Source organism: Juglans regia, chromosome 10 (assembly GCF_001411555.2).
Source record: "Juglans regia cultivar Chandler chromosome 10, Walnut 2.0, whole genome shotgun sequence".
Taxonomy (NCBI): domain Eukaryota; kingdom Viridiplantae; phylum Streptophyta; class Magnoliopsida; order Fagales; family Juglandaceae; genus Juglans; species Juglans regia.
The window spans coordinates 15,867,024-15,884,369 of record NC_049910.1 but is presented as its reverse complement, the minus strand read 5'-3'; positions in this window follow the sequence as shown (position 1 = coordinate 15,884,369).

The following is a 17,346-nucleotide window of genomic DNA, read 5'->3' as shown; positions in this document are numbered from 1 at the left end:
GGAGTTTTGAGGTTTAGGGGTAGAGTATGCATACCTGCTGATGATGAACTAAAAAGGTTAATTCTTGAAGAGGCACACCGTTCTTTGTACACTGTTCACCCAGGGAGTACCAAGATGTATCGGGATTTGAGAGAGTCCTTTTGGTGGAATGGCATGAAAAGAGAAATTGCTAAATTTGTAGAACAATGCCTGACTTGCCAACAAGTGAAGGCGGAACATCAGAGACCTGCAGGATTATTACAGCCACTTCAGATTCCAGAGTGGAAATGGGAACATATCTCCATGGATTTCGTGACAGGTCTACCAAGGACCGTAAGTGGGCAGGATGCTATATGGGTGATCGTGGATCGCTTAACGAAGACCGCCCATTTTGTGCCCATTAAAGTTTCTTATAAACTAGAGAAGCTAGTTGAACTGTATGTGCGGGAGATAGTGAGGTTGCATGGAGTGCCGGTATCCATTGTGTCGGATAGAGATCCTCGTTTTACCTCTAAGTTCTGGCGAAGCTTACAAGAGGCAATGGGTACTCAGTTAAGTTTCAGTACTGCTTTTCACCCTCAGACAGATGGACAATCAGAAAGAACTATTCAGATTTTAGAAGACATGTTGAGGGCATGCTTGATGGACTTCAAGGGATCTTGGATGCAACATTTACCATTGGTTGAGTTTGCATATAACAATAGTTTCCAGGCTAGCATTGGGATGGCACCTTACGAGGTTTTGTATGGCAGGAGATGTAGATCTCCATTGTATTGGGATGAAGTAGGTGAAAGAAAACTTCTTGGGCCGGACATTATTCAGCAGACCACAGAAAAGATAGATATCATTCGGGCTAGAATGAAAGCAGCTCAAAGCCGACAGAAGAGCTATGCAGATAAACGCCGCCGTCAGTTAGAGTTTACGATGGGAGATAAGGTATTCTTGAGGATTTCACCAATGAAAGGAGTTATGAGATTCGGAAAGAAAGGTAAATTGAGCCCTAGATACATTGGACCGTTTGAGATTCTTGATCGGATTGGACCGGTGGCGTACAGGGTGGCTCTACCACCGGCGTTCTCGGGAGTGCATAATGTGTTCCATGTGTCCATGTTGAGGAAGTATATACATGACCCCACTCACATCATAAATCATGAACCCTTGCAGATTCAAGAGGACCTGACCTACATCGAGGAACCATTGCGGATTCTGGACAGGAAAGAGCAAGTGTTGCGGAATCGAACTATTTCTTTGGTTAAAGTATTGTGGAATAATCATGCTATCAATGAAGCATCTTGGGAATTCGAGGAAGAGATGCGAGTCAAGTATCCTCACTTGTTCGAAGAGAATTCTTATAGCTTGTAGCGAATTCCGAGGACGGAATTCTTGTAAGGGGAGGAGGATGTAAGGCCCAGTTTCTTCATCAGTGGCCCGGTCCGTGCGTGATAATGGCCCAGCCATTTTCGTGTTTAGTCTGAACGGCATCGTTTAGGTAAGTTTTGGTTTTCCTTTCTGTTTTCCCTCCCGTTTCTTTCTCCCTCTTTCTCTCTTTCAGTTTCTGATTTTATTTTTCTTTCTCACGTCCAGACCTCTCCTTCTCTCCCACGTTTCCTTCTTCTTTTTTTTTTCTCTCGGTTTCTTCTTCATTTCCATTTGTTGGCATTGTTTGGAGGTTCCGAATATTTCCTCATTGTTGCGGTTTCTGTTTCGTTTCTTTTCCTTCTGGTTTTTCTGGGTTTCTCTCGTGCAGTCAGACTCTCCAACAGGTAAATCATTTTCGCCGATCATCTCTCCTTGTTTGCTTTGGGTTGATTTCGTGATTTTGAATCACATGGCTTAGACTTTCTCGCATGCGCTGCATCTGTTTCAGTGGGTTACCGATTACTGCACTTCCTCTTCCTCTCCCTCGCGCCCCACTGTTGTTGCAGTCGGCATCCCTCACTTCAAACTCGCTCTTCTCTTCCACTCGCGCTGTGCTTTCATCTTCAGGTATCTTCTTTTCCTCTCTAGTCGACGCCTTTCAGTGTTTTTGCAGTTTATTTAGTTATTTATTTTTTTTTTTGCTGTTTTTCTTCTTCCTTCGGCCCCTGTTTCTTTGTGCTGCCGTGTGGGATGTTTGTAGGTGGTGTTGCTGCGTCTTCTCCTTACCGCAGTGTTGGCACCGATTCTCTGTCCAACGGTTAAGAGGTAAGGAAACCGAGTGATTTGTGGCTTGTGATGTTATGATTCTTGGAAAATTTTTCTACGTCTTATAATCTATGGTTGGGCTTGGTTTGCTGTTGGTGATTTTGGGTGTTGGCGAGGTGGTGCGGAAGGAGCTTGGAAATGGTGTAATGTTGTTGTAGTTAAATTGTGTTGGTTGTTGGGAGTTATAGCTGCGGAATTGAGTGTGATTTGTGGTTTATTTTGAAGTATTTGGTTTGGATGTGCAGTAAACCAAATGGATAGTCGGAGTTGAATGGGTGTTGCTTTTGTACTGTTCGGGTTTTTATACGACTGTTGGAGTGGAGGATTAAATTATTTTGTAAGTGATTGCTTGGAGTTAAGGGCCTTTGAAGTGGGATTGATATTTTATTTTTGTGTTTGATGTTGACTTTGGTGAGCGTTTAGGAATATATCAAAGATTAGTATATGGTTCTTTGGGTTGAAATGGGGGCTGTCCAATTTACTATATGGTTGTCTTAGTGTGTTGTTTTTGCTATAATATGGTTTGGGATTATATGTTTTAATTATTAGATGGAAGTTATGCCAGTGGTCGTTTAATAATCAGTGTATCTATATTATTTTCATGATTAGGTGACGAGATTGATAGAGATCATTTTCAAGGTTTAGATAATACGCTGCAGGAGTCAGGTAAGCGGGGTTCCTATGCTGGGTTTTTGTACAAGTTAATAAGACTGTGGTTGATTTTATGAAAACTTGCATAATTTGTGTTGTGTTGGAAACTTGTGAAAACAAAGATCAACCTCGGTCTCTTATCTGCATTATTCATGAAATCTGTATGAAAAAAAAAGAAAATATATTCTGACATGCATTGTGTAGACATGAGCTAAATTCTGTCATGTGATTTCTGAAATATGGAAAAGAGCGATATTGAGAATATGAAAAGTTGTGCATTTATTTGTTCTGACTTTTGTGTTCAGCGTGTGCAAACTGTTCTGATTCTATTTTTGGTACTCTGTATTATTTTGATAGAACATCTGAAAACCTTTGGCATGGTGTACTGGTTTTCGTATCTGACTCTGTCTCTGCTTTGCTCTGCTCTGTTATGCTCTGCTCTGTTTGGGTTGGTACCAACTTCTCTGTCTCTGAGTGCACCCACTTTGGAAACAAAGTGGTTTTATTGTGGTCTTTCCTGTGTGCACACTCGGGGCTCCGAGAAGAATAAAGGAAAGATTTCACCTCTGTCTCTGCCTGGTTTGGCCACCGGGGTTAGCACAACCCTACCACGGGGGTGAAACATGGTCTCTGCTCTGTTTGATGCTCTGTTTTGATCTGATGATGATACTCAGTTTATGTTATGCCAAAGTACCATGGGTTTTACTTGTTTTAAAACCATCGCTCTGTTATTTTGAAAATATGTTCTGTTCTGCATGATAACTCTGGAAAATATTTTATTCTGCATACTCTACTTTATAAATGCTCATGTTTGCACGCTAGCATATGATTTCTGCTTACTGAGTTGTGATAACTCACCCCCTATCATGATAATATTTTTCAGATGATGTGGAGAGTCCAAATGAGGACCTGGATTAGTTTGGTGATCATGGTTAAGCTGAGGGGATGTAGTTGGAATGAGGACTCTTGATGTTCTTAGTTTTTAATGCCTTTGAGTTTTAATTATAGGTTTGGGTTTAGTAGGACCTATGGTGTTTTCAGTTTGGTATGTTACTATTACCGGGAGGTTATGGACCCCTTTGATTTATTATTATTGCATTAAAGTTTATGTGGAGTTTGTAATGAGATATTTGAGAAGATTTTAGATTGATTTCATTTATAAAGTTTTTGGAGAATTTTTCTTTGGATGTGTTAGGAGACATGTTTAAGAGTGACAAGTAGTAATTCTCCAAGCCACCCGGCTTTGGGGCGTTACAGAGAGGAAGATGTTATGAATCTATTTTTAAATATGTGAAATGATCTGAATATATTCAGTACTCTATTTTGATATGATGTGGCATCTGAGAACCTTTAGCATGCCTTTCTGATTCTATATCTGTATCTGATTCTATTATGTTTTTTATCTGTTTTGCTAAGGCCATGCCATAGGTATAATAGTGGTGCATGGCCTTACCGTGGGTGATATAATAGTGGTATACTGCCTAGCCATGGGTATAATAGTAGTATGCGGCTCTGTCACGAGTGATAATAGTGGTATACAACTCTACCACAGGTATAATAGTGGTATACAGCCCTACCACGGGTATAATAGTGCTTTATAACCCTAACATGAGGGTTAAACATGGTCTCTATCCCAGTGAGATGCTTTGATATGATATGAATATGATGTCAAAGATTATGATATGCCTAAGGAATTTCGAATAAGAACGCTTATGAAAGTTTTGCTCTGATGTCTTGATAACATGTTTTGATGGGCATCAAAATGGACATAGTCTTAAAGATCCTTTGCAAGTTCCAGATGGGTCAATTACATGGTCAAGAGCCAAGAAGAACAAGGAGGCAATGCAATGATTAATACAATCCACTTAGAATGTGTTTAGAAAGAGCCCAACATTCAAGATGGGCTTAAAAGATGAAGATTCAGTTTTGATTCATTTGATAAGCTATGGAAGAAGGCAACAACATGACTTGAAAGCTTTGAGCACTTGAAGGCTTTCAACTTGTTTAATTCATTTAAATGACTTATTTTATTAGTTTAGAATAATTGAGATTATTATGGGCAGCACTTAAAGGGGCATATGCAAGGGCATGTGGGGAAATTTATAATTTTATTGAACTAGGGTTCGGGTTACTATAGCATTACTGTAGCCACGTTACTATAGCCGCGCCATAGTTCATCCAGGGGCATTTTGGGTAAAAGGAGTTTTATTTTAGCTAGGATTTTAATTAGGTTTTAGTTTAAATACTCTTTATTGCCTCATATTAAGAAGTTTATTAAATTTGATGAATTTATTCAATGTGAGTTGAGTTTTACTCCTTTTGTTCTTAATTAAACTTTTGAACTTATCAAAGGTAAATCACAACCTTTGTGGCGTTTCTCCATTATAATCTGGGTTCTTGAGACGGGTTCTTCAACGGGTCTAGATTTTAATATAATCTAGGTTCTTGAAACGAGTTCTCATCGGGTCTAGGTTCTCCATCCATGGACTTGATTTTGGCTTTCTTTGGTAAGTTTTCGAATTGACTGTGGGTTCAAGGGATTCCATTCCCGTGGGTTCATATCATTTGGTATTCAGAGCAAGGTTTCCAATCAGGTCTAATTTTATCTTTTATTTCTAAAAATTGAAAAAAAAAAGTAGGCTGTCGAAATTCTTAGAATTTTTTTGTTGGACTGAAATTTGCATCTCCTAGGGTTTCAAAATTATAGGGTTTCTTACATCTCAAAGTTTGTCCGTTGCTTGGAGTGTCGTTCCATTGATTCTCTTCTATTTCAATGTCAATTCTTATGTGCTTGAATTCAATTGCTTGATTTTCACAATTGAGTATTGCTGTTTGTGATTGAATTAGTGAAAAGAGAAGAAAAGAAAAGAAAGGAAAGGAAAATAAAAGAAAGAAAAGGAAAAGAAAAGAAATGAAAGGAAAAGAAAAAAAAATTTGGAAAAAAAAAAAGAAGAAGAAGAAGGAAATAAAATGTAGCATATTTAAAGGTTGCTACATAGTTACAACAAAGAGAAAGAAAGTATTTGTTGATTGAGCTTTTATCATTATAGGGGCTGAATACATCTTTCTAGTTGGTATCTTGTTTTATAATTACTCTTTCCCTCAAATAAATTCATTGAGTCTCGTGTCATTTTATTCCTTCATTGTTTCTTGGATCTATATTACTAGTTGAAATAATACAAGGTTGTATTATCTTGATTTTAGTTCAACTAGTTCTTAAAGAACTTGAGAGGGAAAACTATTGAGGTAAAAGGCAAGAGAGTGTGAGACTATTATTGTGAAAAAGCCAATTAAGAGTGAAACACGAGTGAAGTGCCATTATTCAAGTGCAAACACGTAAGGGAGTGTATGAGGTATTCCACTAATATTCTTTTTGTGCAGCACATTATGATGTCTCATAGGAGTGACTTCTCACCCAAGGGGCTGGTAGATAGCTCATCCTTTGTGTTGCAAGCCATGTAACAACAGTTTGAGTGGTTGAAGTTGCTGGTGGGTGAAGTGAGGGATAGTATGGATAATCAAGAAGCAGTGATTAGAAATCTGCAAGGTGAGAGAGATTGGAGGCGACGTGTGTGATACCCTGCTCCTTCCTTCTTACGTACCCTTCTCTCTTTCTGACATATGTTCCGTCTTTATGACTTAAGCAAATCCCGTGGGCAGAGATTTTGTAAATTGTCTGCCCCTTCTATCTAGCGACTGCGAGACTCGTCATGCATGCTGAACCATGATGGCATGTTTCAAAAGATATCTTGTTACTTCCAGGGCACGCCCAGTGTTTTAAATATGCTGGAAATATTTATAAGGAGTATTTTCAGTGTTATTGAATTAAGATTTATCTTAAATACGACACTTATAACATTCTTGAAGAGCTCCAAAAATATTATAATTGTCAGAAATAATTTTAATATCATTATTAAAATGATTTCAATTATTTAAGATATTATGAGATTTAAATTATGTTGAGAGCTTTTGTTAACTAAATGGTTTTATTCTCTTTAATATGTTAAGTGAGGTTTCATCATTTTATAATGATGAAGAATATTATTTTATAAACTAAAGTTAGTTTAAAATAATATTCTACCTTAATTCCTCTAAGTGTTTTTAATAAAGTTAATATTTATGCATTTTCAAATAAGTATTCAAAATCCATCATTAGATCGTTACGTGGATCCCCAGACGAAGGGACTGGGTTAAATATGCAGACCCCCTCTCTTTCTCCCTCATTTCTTGTAGCTCTCTCTCTCTCCTCTCTCTCCCTAGCGTACATAGTACGCAGCCTCATCTCCACGCCGAACTGCTCCAAGCCTCAGCCCAGCACCGCCGTGCATCAGCAGCCCTCACTGCCGGCACCACCGACTGAACCTCACTCCGACGAGCCTCCCTAGCCCAGCCCCTCTCTCTCACGCTCTCCCTTTCTCCCTTTCTGAAGTGCAAAGCTCGAACGGGCTTGGTGTCCATTGCGCCGCCATGCGCCACCCAATGGCGCCACCACCTTTACGGTAGCTTCCTCTTCCACCGGCCATCACCCTCCAACGAGCTCAGGCCCTCCCATGCAGCCACCTTCCCTGTCGCATGCACAAGAGACCCATGCACGACTTCACCGTGCGCTGCCTCTAGCACAACCGTATGTGGTACCCACAACCACCAAGCACTACCATGGACCTCCCCTTCCCTCCCTCTTCATCCTCCGTGTGACCCATGTCCAGAAGCCCCTCCTCGACGCACGGGCTTCCCCTTCTCCATGCACGGGTTGCACAGCTCTCACCGACTTGCACCGCCACCCACGGCAGATGACCACCACCTCCAACCTCCTTAGGCCACCACCGAGCTATCCCAACCGCCCAAAGCCCCGATCTACCACCCATGCACGCACACTCTCCCTCACTCTCTCACGGGTTTCCCTCCCCCTTACACAGCCATTCCTCCCTCCTCTGCCGTGAGCCACCATGGTGCCACCCCAGTGCCACCATGAGCTCCACTAACAACCCCTCAGCCCAACCCTAGGTCCAAACCACCCCTTTGAGTGGTGGGTAGTCACTGCACGTGATGGACAGCCACTACGCATGGCTGACCGCCACTGTACACGGCTAGATCCGCCGTGTTACGCTCCTTGCCATCATCACAAGGCCACCACAAGCCCTTCCAAGACCACACCTAGCTATCCAAATGCCTAAGCAGTTAACGTACATGGGTTAGCCGCCACGTACTACTCTTCCGACATCATCGACCATGACGATCAACGAGTAATGCACGTGTTATCCCGTCGATGGTATAACCCTCTATCCCTCGTTAATTATGTTAGATATTGATTGGTTGACTAGGTTGTAGACTGTGTTGTTGGTATTTGTGGAGTTGTGGTATTGTGATGTGGTGCTGTGTGATGAACTGTTGCGCATTCTGTGTAGTGAAGTCTTGGGCATATATGTGTTGGGTGGAGATGTGTTGTGCCGTGTAGTGTACTGTGAAGTGTTGGGCGTAATTGGGAAGTGTGCTGTGAAGTGTTGCGGACTGTGCTGTGTAGTGTGGTTGTGGAGTATGTGTTGTATTGGTGACATGGCAGATGCAATGGAAATAGTGCACGCTAGGTGTACTTTGTGTGTGGCGTAATGTGAGACAAGAAGAGTATATGTAAAATATACCCTCTTAGCGTAGTATGGAACGGGAAGAGTACACGCTGAGAGTACTCTATGTGGGGTATAGTATATGAAGGGAGTACATGTGGAATGTACTCCGTATGGCAGAGTGATGCACCATGTGGCGGATATGCCATAATAGTGATGTGGCGTCGTGAGTATGAAGGGAGTACATGTGGAATGTACTCCATGTGGTGGAGTGATGCACCATATGGCAGATATGCCATAATGGTGATGTGGTGTGGTGTATATGAAGGGAGTACATGAGGAACGTACTTCGTATGGTGGAGTGATGCACCATATGGCGGGTATGCCAGAATGGTGATGTGGCGTAATGCATATGAAGGGAGTACACGAGGAGTGTACTCCATGTGATATAATGATGCAACATATGGCGGGTATGCCATAGTGGTGATGGAGCGTATGTAGAGGGAGTACACATGGAGTGTACTCCATGTGATGGAGTGATATACCATATGGCGGGTATGCCATAGTGGTAATGTGGCATAGTATGTGTGAATGGAGTATACGTGGAGTGTACTCCACGTGGCAGTGACACTCCGTGTGGCATGTCGTAGAGATAAGGATGGTTAAGTGATTGATGGGCGTGGAACGTGATGGGTAGTGTCGGGAACTGTGAAACAGTGTCCCAAAGTAGTTATGACGTAGCCTGTAGTCCAAGGTGGCAAGTGTCACCGTGATGGACTTATGGCTAGGAGTATGCGTGAAGTAGCAGTACAAGTGTAAGAGTACGCAACGGAAGCATAACTGGGCAACGTCACGAAGTGACGTGGTTATGGGCAGTCTTGCTTATGATGGGTGAAATGTTAGAGTGTAGGAATGGCGTAACGGGAATGTGATGAGATGTCATAGTGTGACAGGAGTACGTGAGGAACCGTACTCATGATGAGTTAGGAGTTGGCATAGAAATGATGTAATGGGATGTCAGGTGATATGACAAGGTCATGGTGTAGCTTGGGAGCAATCTCAAGCTATATGACGTGACATAAGGCGTAGTTGTGAATGGAGCCTTGTCGTGTTAAGTGTTGGGATGAACTATCAAAAGGGATGGGTAGCGTGAAGAGTCATGCTAGCTGGGTTAAGAGAAGGTTGATATCGGAGTATGGTGCTTGTTTATACAAGCAGGTGATCAACGTGTCATATGTTGATCTTAGGTGATGAAGGGGTAAGGTACATGTATAATCGGGGTGGACATATGTGTCGGATGGATTCACTATATGCAATGGGTAATCTGTCATGAGCATAGTTGCACGGTGCTTAAGCCTCAGAGTTGGCTTAAAGCCGTGTGGCTTGTATGGATGGGAATGAGGATTAGTATGGGCTAAGGTGCACGAAGATAGTGACGGATATATTGTCTAGGATTGGGATGCGTGACTTAGTCGGTCTGAGTCATGCATCGAGATGAGTTCAATAAGAAGAGTAAGACGAATATCTTAGTGTCTTAATCCTAAGGTGAATCATGGGTTCACTTTAGTCTCGAGACAAGACTTTGAGTTGGAAGATGTGGTGACTGTAAGTGGACCCTGAAGGGTTTAGCATAGTAAAGGGCACGTAAGTGCATGGGATAGAAGGAGAGTGTTCCAAGTATAGCGTAGTTCTATTTATAGTTTAAGTTGCTTATGTATTAGATAGAGAATAACGCTAAGGTATGTGTATACATGTAGGTTGCCATCTGACAAGCACATGAATGGATTGCATGACCTGCAAATAGCATGGAGTCCAGGTAAGTGTTACGTTCATACTCTTCTAGAGTTTCCCAAGATACAAGAAAGGCTTTTCCTTTAAGATGCTCACGAAAAGAAACGAAAGACGCTTTACGAAAGAAAATGCTAAGTGTTCAAATGTATAAGTATGTACGGCCCCTCCTTGGCAGTCCCTGTTTATGCAACCAAAGTATTAATTGTATGCATGTGAATGGATGACTATATGCTGTATCTATTGTATGTATTTTCTAAGAAAATCCACGAAATGATGAAAATACATGAAAGGAATGAAAGCAGATGCTTTTATGGATCCTACGAACCGACGCTTTCATGTCCGCCACGAGGTGATGCTTGTGGATGCCATGAGAGACGACGTTCAAGGTGACGCTTATAGATGCCATGAAAGCTGACGTTTAAGCCCATGTATATTCTTAAATGACGTTTTCACGAACGAACTGTTAAAGGAAGGATAGGACTGAAATGAACTGAAAAAGGAAAGACGATTTTCAAGCTTATGCCCCAAACGATGTTTTTCTCATGAAAAGAAAGGACTGTTAAATGAAAGAATGAACTGAATGAAAGCTCCAGCTCTTTCGAGCTGACATGAAAGAACGAATGAAAAGCAAGAAAGACATTAAAGCATGAAATGTATGAAGATACATAACGGCCACATGAATGAATGAAAAGGGTACTAATGAATGGGCAGATTGCAATGCCGGGTAAGTAGAACTGGAAGTGCACCCAGTGCTGCCCCCTATGAAAGGGATTCCCAACCCATGGCCACGGGCGGAATTCGGGTCCAAAGGAAGACCGCTAATCCCAATACACGGGGCGTAACAGTGTGTACTGGCCTATTAAAGTGATAAGAACCAATGGATGTATGCATGCATGTACGAACGCACGAATGCACGAACCATTAAGAAATGAAGGCACTGACGGGGGACATGTTTTAAAGAAAGGAAAGCCTTTTGAAAGAAAAATCTCGTCCAGTGATGTTTTCAAAAGAACGCACATATGCACGTAAGTATGCGCCTCTTGAAGAAATGAAGGCACTGATGGGAGAAACGTTTTACGAGAAGGATGCCCATGCTTAAAAGAGAAAAACCCGGTCCAGTAAAGTTTTCAAATGAACGCACGTATGACACGTATGCATGCACGTAATAGTATGTACGAATGCATGAACGCATGAATGAAAACCTATATTATTATATTTTAATTGTATGAAGTAATGCTTACGAGTCTTCGACTCATTTTAAGTTTTATGCATGTCCCTCCCCCCACAAGAACTGCATAATCAGGACGGACACGGCCCATGGGGAAGAGCACGGAAGTCTAGGCACGAGTTTTAAATGCACAAGAGGCCTTTTAATTGTAGAAATTAATGTTTTCCGCTATAAACCTCTTTTATCCCAAAGCACATTTTAATTTATAAACGTAGAGTCTCGCACCCTGGGTATGCAAGTGAAAAGTTTTGAAAAGTTTTAAATCGGACTGTAATTCCCGTCGTTCTTTAATAAAAATATTTTGTAAGAAGTACCACCACAAGGACGGGCGTTACAACGTGAGCCTAGTATTGAGAATGGGTATGAGAATGGAGAGTATGGTGAAGATGAGGAAGACTTAACATCTGAAATTGGATTGGGTAGACATAGAGGAGTTAGGTGTGGAAGAGGACTTGGGGCAAACCCAAGGGGTCGAGATGGAGTAGAAAATAACCTTGGGAGCATCAAAATGAAAATACCATCATTCCAAGGTAAAACTGACCCTGAAGTTTATTTAGACTGGAAGAAAAGAATAGAGTTGGTATTTGATTGTCATAATTACACTGAGGAGAAGATGGTGAAGTTGGTGGTAATTTAGTTCATTGATTATGCGAGTATTTGGTGGGATCAATTAGTAACTAATAGGAGGAGGAATCTTGAGAGGCCTATAGAAACATGGAGAGAGTTGAAAGCTATCATGAGGCGAAGATTTGTACCTAGCCACTACTATAGAGACCTCTACCAAAAACTACAAAATCTTACACAGGGGTCTAAGAGTGTAGAAGATTACCATAAAGAGATGGAGGAGGCTACGATTCGGGCTAATGTAGTGGAGGATCGGGAGGCCATGATGACAAGATTTTTGAGTGGGTTGAATAGGGAGATAGCCAATGTAGTTGAGTTGCAACATTATGTGGAGGTAGAGGACATGGTACACATGGCTATGAAGGTGGAGAGGCAGTTGAAAAGAAATGGTACATCAAGGTATACTTTTGTTTCTAGTACTACTTGAAAACCAAAATGGGACAAAAATGATCAAGCTGTAATGAAGGGAAAGACCGAACCACCTAAGAAAAATGATGAGGGTGAGGCTGAAACCTCAAGAAAAAAAGAGAATGAGTTGCAAAAATATTGTGAGGCCAAGAGTTCAAAAAAATAGGAGAGTGGAAGAAAAAGAGAGCGTGAAACAGAAAAAGAGAGTGAGAGAAAAAAAGATAATGAGGCCAAAAAATCAAGAGAAAGAAAGAGTGAAAAAGAAAATAGAGACGTGGCTGAGAGTCAAGAAAAAAGAGTGGAGCTACAAGAGGAAAACGAAAGAGAGATTGTAGAGAGAAACAGAAAGATAAAAGTGAGTTTTTATGCTAAGACAAGTTTTTATATTGACGAATTTAACGACTCTTTGCCTGGTGTTATTATTTCTTTGTTGTAGGGATATAAGGTCTTGATACCAAAATAATAAATAAGTCAGATTTATTTATATGCAAACTCAATGAATGGCAAGTAATACTTCCACAAATGTTCATGCAACACGTTAATGAGTGACAAATGATACTCCCACAAACATTCATACAATACGTCAATGAATGGCAAATGATACTCTTACAAACATTCATGCAACACATCAATGAATGAAAAATTATACTTCCATAAACGTTCATGCAACACGTCATTGAATGGCAAATGATATTCCCAAAAACGTTCATGCAACACAACAAAAGTTTTCCTTACACCAAGGTTACCCAACAAACGACTATATCCATCACACACAAGCAACTTAAGCATAAAACTAGTAGGCACACAAAATCTATTCTTTCTAAACAAGTACCAATCTAGTTTATAGAACTTACCAAATGATGCTTTCTCACATGTTCCATACACACTAGCAAAGTCATCATCATTAGCATGCAATTTCTTATCATATTCAAGTCTCAACAATTTTGCATCTAAAATGAAGACAAGGACATACCTTCTTACTAAAGCGTCAACCACAAAATTTTCCATACCTTGTATGTATTTGAATACATGAGGAAAAGTCTCAATACAATCCTCCCACTTAGCATGCATTCTAGTCAACAACTTACCTTGTCCCTTCAAGTGTGTCAAGGACTCATGTTCTTCAAATAAAGGTCAGTTAGGAATTGTCGAACCTGGAACAAAATCAATGTAGTGATCTATCTCCCTAATAGGTGGCAATCCACTAAACACACCGCTAGGAATCAAAACCTCATATCCCTGCAACAAAGAAACAATAACACTTGGCAAAGAGTCCTCAAATTCGTTAGTATAAGAGCTTGCCTTAGCATAAAAGCTCACTTTTTTCTTTCTGTTTCTCTCTGCAATCTCTCTTTGTTTTTCCTCTTGTGGCTCCACTCTTTTTTCTTGACTCTCAACCACGTCTCTATTTTCTTTTTCACTCTTTCTTTCTCTTGATATTTCGGCCTCATTATCTTTTTTCTCTCACTCTCTTTTTCTGTTTCATGCTCTCTTTTTCTTCCACTCTCCTCTTTTTTTGAACTCTTGGCCTCATAATATTTTTGCAACTCATTCTCTTTTTTTCTTAAGGTTTCAGCTTCACCCTCATCTTTTTTCTTAGGTGGTTCGGTCTTCCCCTTCATTACAGCTTGATCATTTTTGTTCCACTTTGGTTTCCAAGGAGTACTAGAAACCAAAGTATACCTTGATGTACCCTTTCTTTTCAACTGCCTCTCCACCTTTATAGCCATGTGTACCATGTCTTCTACCTTCACATAATGTTGCAACTCAACTACATTGGCTATCTCCCTATTCAACCCACTCAAAAATCTTGTCATCGTGGCCTCCCGATCCTCCACTACATTAGCCCAACTCATAGCCACCTCCATCTCTTTATGGTAATCCTCTACACTCCTAGACCTCTGTGTAAGATTTTCTAGTTTTTGGTAGAGGTCTCTATAGTAGTGGCTAGGTACAAATCTTCGCCTCATGATAGCTTTCAACTCTCTCCATGTTTCTATAGGCCTCTCAAGATTCCTCCTCCTATTGGTCACTAATTGATCCCACCCAATACTCGCATAATCAGTGAACTCAATTTCCTCCAACTTCACCTTCTTCTCCTCAGTGTAATTATAACAATCAAACACCAACTCTATTCTTTTCTCCCAGTCTAAATAAACTTCAGGGTCAGTTTTACCTTGGAATGATGGTATTTTCATTTTGATGCTCCCAAGGTTATTTTCTACTCCATCTCGACCAGCTGGGTTTGCCCTAACTCCTCTTCCACGCCTATCTCCTCTATATCTACCCAATCCAACTTTAGATGCTAGGTCTTCCTCATCCTCACCATACTCTCCATTCTCATACCCATTCTCAATACTAAGCTCACGTCACCTTCTATCCCTCTCACCTTGCATATTTCTAATCACTGCTTCTTGATTATCCATATTATCTCTCACTTCACCCACTAACAACTTTAACCACTCAAACTATTGTTGCATGGCTTGCAACACAAAGGATGAGTTCTCTGCCAGTCCCTTGGGGGAAAAGTCACTCCTGTGAGACATCATAATGTGCTGCACAAAAAGAATGTTAGTGGAATACCTCACACACTCCCTTACGTGTTTACACTCGAATAATGGCACTCCACTCGTGTTTCACTCTTAATTGACTTTTTCCCGATAATAGTCTTACACTCTCTTACCTTTTACCTCAATAGTTTTCCCGCTCAAGTTCTTTAAGAACTAGTTGAAGTAAAATCAAGACAATATAACCTTGTATTATTCCAACCAGTAATATAGATTCAAGAAACAATGAAGGAATAAAATGACACGAGACTCAAGGAATTTATACGAGGGAAAGAGTAATTATAAAACAAGATACCAACTAGAAAGATGTATTCAGCCCCTATGATGATAAAAGCTCAATCAACAAATACTTTCTTTCTCTCTGTTGTAACTATGTAGCAACCTTTAAATATGCTACATTTTATTTCCTTCTTCTTCTTCTTTTTTTTTTCCAAATTTTTTTTTCTTTTCCTCTCCTTTCTTTTCTTTTCCTTTTCTTTCTTTTATTTTCCTTTCCTTTCTTTTCTTTTCTTCTCTTTTCACTAATTCAATCACAAACAGCAATACTCAATTGTGAAAATCAAGCAATTGAATTCAAGCACACAAGAATTGACATTGAAATAGAAGAGAATCAACGGAACGACACTCCAAGTAACGGACAAACTTAGATATGTAAGAAACCCTAGAATTTTGAAACCCTAGGAGATGCAAATTTCAGTCCAACCAAAAAACCCTAAGAATTTCGGCAGCCTACTTTTTGTTTCAATTTTTAGAAATAAAAGATAGAATTAGACCTGATTGAACATCTTGCTCTAAATACCAAATGATATGAACCCGCGGGAATGGAATCCCTTGAACCCACAATCGATTTGAAAACTCACCCAAGAAAGCCAAAATCAAGTCAATAAATGAAGAATCTAGACCCGTTGAATAACCCGTCTCAAGAACCCAGATTACAAAAGAGGAATGCCACAAAGGTTGTGATTTACATTTGATAAGTTCAAAAGTTCAATTAAGAACAAGTGGAGTAAAACTCAACTCACAGTGAATAAATTCATCAAAGTTCATAAACTTCTTAACATGAGGCAACAAAGAGTATTTAAACTAAAACCTAATTAAAACCCTAGCTTAAATAAAACCCCTTTTACCCAAAATGCCCCTGGATGAATAGTGGCACAGCTACAGTAATGCTATAGTAACCCTAACCCTAGTTCAATAAAATAATAACTTTCCCAACATGACCTTGCATAGGCCTCCTTAAGTGTTTTGCATAATAATCTCAATTATTCTAAACTAATAAAATAAGTCATTTAAATGAAATAAATAAGTTGAAAGCCTTCAAGTGCCCAAAGCCTTCAAATCATATTGTTGCCCTCTTCCATAGCTTATCAAATCAATCAAAACTGAATCTTCATCTTTTAAGCTCATCTCGAATGTTGGGCTCTTTCTAAACACATTCCAAGTGGATTGTATCAATCCTTACATTGCCTCATTGATCTTCTTGGCTCTTGACCATATAAATGACCCATCTGGAACTTGCAAATGATCTTTAAGATTAGGTCTATTTTGGTGCCCATCATGTTTTGATTCTACATTCTAAAAGCAAATGTTCTGATTCTGCAATTTGAAAGTAAATATTTTGTTCTGTCTTCTGAATTCTGTAAATGCTCATCTTTACACACTAGCATATGTTCTCTACTTACTGAGTTATTGATAACTTATCCCTTATCTCCACAAGATTTTTCAGATAATTTGAATATTTCAGCTGATGATCAAGATTTTGGAGCATGGGTGAGATGATTTAAGCATAAAAGATTTCTATGAGTATTGGAGAATTTTATTAAGTAATTTTATCATGTTCTGATGACCTAGTATTTTGGGAGGTTGATTATATTGAGGTAGTTAATTTGAAACAAAATTTTTTTTATATGATATTGAGAATTTGGAGCCTATAAATATATTGTTGAAAAGTGAGTTTAAGTGAGAGAAAGTAACTCTCCAACCCCTCCGGAACTGGGGCATTACAAACAACGTGCACAAAGATAAATTATGCATAATGAATAATAAATATGAAATGCGTGTGATGCAGAAAAATCAGTATGTCTCCCATCCAGATTCCTCTACATTTTTAGAAAAATTGAGACACATTTTCTTACAGAGAACAAATTTTCACTTTAACTCCCAAAAGCATAACATTTCATCATAACATTTCATCATTTATAGCAAGTCACATTTAATCATATCGTTAACATCATAACGTATGGTATCGTTACAGTTTCTCATATGCACTGTGAATACCTGTTGTGACCGTAATACAACTCATGTTGAAACTACGTTGCCTACAGACTCGTTCTCAATAAATTGGTAACATAAT